Raw genomic sequence first — 5757 nt, forward strand, 5'->3', positions numbered from 1 at the left:
CATCTCTTTCCAGTCCTTCAACTGCAGCTGTGTTTAACTAGCTAATCAATATTTTTAATTTCAGTGTTCCAAGGACTGCACTCTTATAAGGTATCTGATGTTTTTCCAACTCTCAATCCAAATACAGCAAGTTGTATCCCTCAACTCAACCTTATTTATAAAGCCCTTTAAAACAACTCCGGCTGCCGCAAAGTGCTGTACATACCAAGTAAGTTTCAAACTGTTCAAAATTAACACAGAAGTTTAAAGGAATGAAACAAATAGAATAAAATAAATTGATTAAAACAAATAAAATCATATCAAAAAAATAAAACAAACATGAAAACAGAGAGCTCTCATGCTGTTTTAAAAGCCAAATTATAAAAATAGGTTTTAAGACATTGAACAATTTAATTAAAATTCACGAAGGCTACTGGGACCAAAGACCATCACTTTAAAAATGTCCTTGATACGATTTTAAAAGTTCAGTGCCAACCACACTTTAATGTGATCAAGGCATGCCAGTAGTGGTGAAAGGGAGAAGGCCCTTTACTTTTTAATCTAGGCACATATATGTGACTATCATCAGCATAAAAATGATAACAGGTGTTGTGCCTTCTCAGGATGGACACCAGGGGCAGCAAGTATAATGAAAAGAGAAGAGGTCCTAAACTGATACTTGTGGAAACCCTGTGGAAGGAAGACGAGTGGAGCTGGATTCGTAGTTCCCAAGGCTCATGCTCACACTTCTATTGGGAAGACCTAAACCAGTCCAAGTGCAGTACCACCAAGCCAGCAAGATGTCTTAATTGAGAAAGTTTGGTCCACAGTGTCAAAAGCTGCTGTCAAATCTAACAGGACAAGAATAACATTGTCACCAGAGTCATTAGCCAAGAAGATGTCATTAAAAATAAACAAAGCTGACTCAATGATACGCAGAGATACAAAAGTAGACTGGAAAACCTCCAGGACACCATGTTCATCTAAAAACATTATTTCTCTAAAATTTTACAAATAAAAGAAAGCTTAGAGATGAACCTGAAGTTGGCCGGGACACTGCCATCAAGGCCAGGTTTTTTTAAGTAGGGACTGGACCACAACATATTTAAAACTTAAAGGTACAGCTCCAGAGAAAATATAAGTGTTTATAATATCTTGAGCTGACTGTCCATTAATAGAGATATCTGATTTCAAGAAACAGTTCTTTCACCTTTCGAGGGGTCAACAGTATGAACACTGTCGTAGGTACAGAGGTAAAGGAATTACAGACTGCTGCGCTTAATGCGAAAGCCTTTGGCCTTCTGGACGTCATTATGCAATGGAAACGGACATGGATGATGCTTCTCAATTAAGTACTAAAGCCTTTCAGAAAAGAATAAAAGAAAACGCAAATGTTACGTCCTTCTTCACTTTTTAGTTTTCATTTTTCATGATGTCTTCATCATTGTGGATGCTACATCAGTCACAGGGTTTTTTCCTCTGGTGCTTGAATTTATAATATCCAGTTAGCTGACCATCCAGAGATGACCACTTAATATGTGGTGGCATTAACCTTTAAACTGTATAACTAGGGACAAATGTTGTTAAATTCTCCCATAAGCTTCTTAGAAATAGTTAACAGGAATTTTGCCTGCTCCCCAAAGCCCCGTTATGACAATCTGTCAAATACAGTTAGCTTTATAAACTGCTCAACTTCCCCACAGCATTGTAGCTCAGGCCACAAATATATTATGGGACTAAGATCGATGCTGTGTGACAGCCACTCCAAACAAAATTACCTTTTTGTTCATAAACCATGTAATGTAAATATAAACTTATAATTAGGTTCATTTTCATTTTAAAAGACACATAACTGCCCAAGCTCCGACTTTTTGGCTGAAGACTTAAGATAATTATACATTGTGATTGTCTCATAATGCCATCCATCCTGTGAAATATAGTGTACCCGTTTGCAATGTAACACCCAAAGTTGTGTGTAACACACACGTGTGTTCACAAACGTTCAGTGTGGGAACACTGCTCGTGTTTAGTGTTCAGTGAACACTTCAGTTTTGGGTTGTCTAGTGACTTTGTCCACCTTTTTTGTTTGCAAACTTGAATGTGGCCTTATTTCACTGTGAATACGAACACATTACTAGTAGCTTCAGCCAGCTGCATCATAGTGAGTTTTGCTATGCAGTCAATTCTTAATTTTTTTCTCCATAACTCTTTTTCATCTCTGGTAGATGGGATTAATTTCCTTTATGAACAAAAAGATGGGTTGCTACTACCATTAGCTTTACTACTTACCTATATGAAAATTGTGCCCATGGATAAACCTCTAAGAAGAACTCTCTTTCTGAGTTCTTGGCTAAAAAGGTCGGGTGTTCAGGTGTTGCCCTATTGCTGCTTCCAGACCGCAGGCGCTGGAAGCAGCAAAAAAGCTTCTGCTGCTTCTACACTTGAAGGTTAGACGTGCATCAAGAGCAGCTTTGACGCTCCTGAAGCGCGTCCAGGAAAGTGTGTCCAGATACATCTGATGCTTCTGTTGCCCCTGTATTCAATGGCAGAGAGCGGCTTTGCTATATTTGCTGTTATAAGTGGGTAAAAAGTAGTGTTAATATGTTTTTGAGTGAGAAAGGTCGGTTACTCCAGTATTAGGTGGGTTTAAGAGGAATTTTTTGCACCATTACATCTGCAGAGAGACTTCGTAATCTACAGTTGCGTAGGGGGGCCTATGAGGTGTCAATGATGGGGCCCCTAAGCGGTGGTGATCCCGTAAGCAATTGCTATCTCTGTTTACCGATAATGCCATTGTTTCAGTAACACCTGACATTGTAAAATTTTTTTGCATTGCTTTTTTTTGTTTGTTTCTTTCCCTAAGTTATTCCTGTTTCCTAGACTAAAACATGGTTTAGTGGTTTTAAAATAGTTGAAAAATATTTATTTGTCAATTTCTTTACTTGTACCAGCAATACAAAAGAATCAAAATTACGTTCCTCACCATCACACGGTCATAACAACACAAGACAAAGTGGCAATAGTGCAGATAGTGTACCCTCTATGCAGGAGGGTTTTTTTTTTAGCTTCTTGACAGCTTTGATGGAACTGAGGGGAGAGAGTTCAGTTTCCTCGCAGCCTGGTGGATGAAGCTGCTGGAGAGTTTGGTGGTGCGGGAACAGAGCCTCCTGTACATCTTCCCAGAGGGCAGGATGCTGAGCAGCTTGTGGGCAGGATGGCTTGAATCTCCCACAATTTTAGAGTATGCTACCCAGAAATTCAATTAGCTGCAAAACTTGATTAATTGCATTCTTCTAAAACTATTCAAAACTTTCACAAATGTGCTTTGAAATGGCCCCCACTCCAACTACCCATTAACTAAATTCTCCAGCGAGAGCTAATTCAGTTCTCCAGGAGTATTTCTTTAATATTAGACAGACAATGTTCTCTCTACTTTAATATCCAACAAGATTTGTGAGCAGGGGACAATTAAGGCATAGTGGCAGCTGCACTAAAAATCAGTACTCACATTAAGCAGCTTGGTGTATTTTCTGATTACAATGTGTTCCTCCATTTTACAATTTTAGAAACTCATCTCTGTAATTTAAACACTTTTACGTTTATTTCACACTTTTTCTAGTCTTTTTTTTAAGTCAGCCATAGAATCACTTTCACTTCGATGCTTTGTTTGATTGGAATCACACAGGGCCAAGGTGGTTCATACACTCCATTAATTTGATATCATAAAACTGCCATATTGTACAAACCATTCCACAATAGGTAGTACATCAAACTTATTGCTGCACTTACATGACTTTGTTCAGAAGAGTCATAACACAGTGTCCTTTCCTTTGGGCAAAAGGATGGACATTAATGTTTTAGGGTTTTTTTTTACCTCACATAGCTTAAAATTGCTCTATCATCAAGCTTTCCAGAAGAAACACAGAAGAGTGGAATTCTTTATATTCAATTAAAATGAATTATAATGTTGTAGTGCAACCCTCTTCGGCAGTTTGCAATGTTGCAGTAAAACAAGACTACATCAAGTTGTGGGATGACAATCCCTACAATAACCTTATAATTGTGTTATAAGTTAACTATTTTACTCTATTAATAGGACCATAATAGATTGGTAGCAGTCTCTGCAGGGAAATTATTCTTTCGCATAAAACATCAACCTCCAGGAAAGATGCTGTTGTATCCTATTATGCCATGAAATCATTTTAACATCAGGTCTCTTAACTTCTTAAAAAATAAATCAAATGTGGGTTATTCATTGGCTTGAATACATGCAAGAAAAAAAATAGACCATATACATCAGCTGGTAATAGACATTATTTCAGTTGTTCAGCCAACAATAAACCTCCTTTATATGTTTATCATAGTTAGGTGAATGTACAGTCCTGGTTTGTAGCTTTCAAGTCTTAAAGTGGTCAAAGCTTTCATATTTACAGCCTCCATAAGGAGTACTTTGCTACATTGTGCAAAAATGCTAGAAAGCATAAACTAAAACTTGAAGACAGTGTCATTTGGTGGAGATAATGGATTTACTGGTGATCAGTCTGCAGCAAAAAAAAAAAAGAAAACTACTACAATCAAAAAACTCAGAAGAATAGTGGTAAATTATTGTGGAGTAACTTTTTGAAAACAGAATGCATTTTTCTCTGAGGTGTCATTGGATATTCAAACTATAAAGCCCAGGCTCTGCTGTGAAAATGAGATGTGTTTGCAATATCACTAGAGCCAAAGTGAAAATAGCCATTTGTTTAACATAAAATCACAGCTCCCACCAAACCTGTTACATTCACACAGCAGCAGCACGTCTCCGGATGAGTTGCCTATAAAATAGAGTAGACAAGAATAACAGGGTTTTAAGAGAAAGGTGAGAAAAGTAACAAAAACATTGGACCTCAGTAGCATTTGGTAGTTAAAATATAACACAGTGTTCTGGATTTAAATTATAACCCAAATTGGGTTATTTATTAATCCAACACCTTTCAGAGTTTATTAACCTAAAGCTTTGATTTGTCTCAGCCACAACAGAATAAGGTATGGCCAACACGAATCTCTGAAAAGTGTCTACTGTTTAAGTGATCCGGTCAAAAATACAGATTTATTATTATTTTTTTTATCTCCTTTTTAACACATTCATTTCAATTCAGTGTCTGTGTTTTTTATTTTAAATATACTTTGTTGAAAACCGCTAATTTCCCTGTGGAGTAAAAATATCTTTTTTATATAAAAACAGCCTCTCCCATCACTATAAGGGTCAGATTGAATTAATATAGACTCAATTCGCTGTTTGAAATAAGCTACGAGAGAGAAATTAGCCTAGTAAGCTAAGCTACCCTTTACCATGCTACCACATTTGCATTTTGGAAAGTACACAGTAGGCTTGAAAATTAAATGTGCAGGAAGTTGCCCCTCTAATGAAATTCAAGGGCTCCACTGCAACACTCGACTTGCATCCCTCGGTAAAGGAGCAGACACTGATGGGAAGGAGAAATAATGAACCTGGATGCCTGAGAGATGCAACCTAATTGGTACGGGCATATTCAATCAAAACACTCCTCTATTCAGTTTCTGCTCATGCAAGCTTACCTTGCTTATAATTGCTTGGGTTGGCAGTGGTCAGTGGAGGCAGGGGTTGCACCTCATACTCCCCTCGTAAAGGAAGGATGGGCCACAACTATCAGCATGATTATGATCAGTCTGGGCATTTCTGAAAAATTATCAAAGTCTTTTTCTGTTTGGACAAAAAGTGAATGGCGGGAAATTACATTAGAGGTTGTCATATCC

Source organism: Cyprinodon variegatus, unplaced genomic scaffold, assembly GCF_000732505.1.
Source record: "Cyprinodon variegatus isolate N-32 unplaced genomic scaffold, C_variegatus-1.0 Scaffold75, whole genome shotgun sequence".
Lineage (NCBI taxonomy): Eukaryota > Metazoa > Chordata > Actinopteri > Cyprinodontiformes > Cyprinodontidae > Cyprinodon > Cyprinodon variegatus.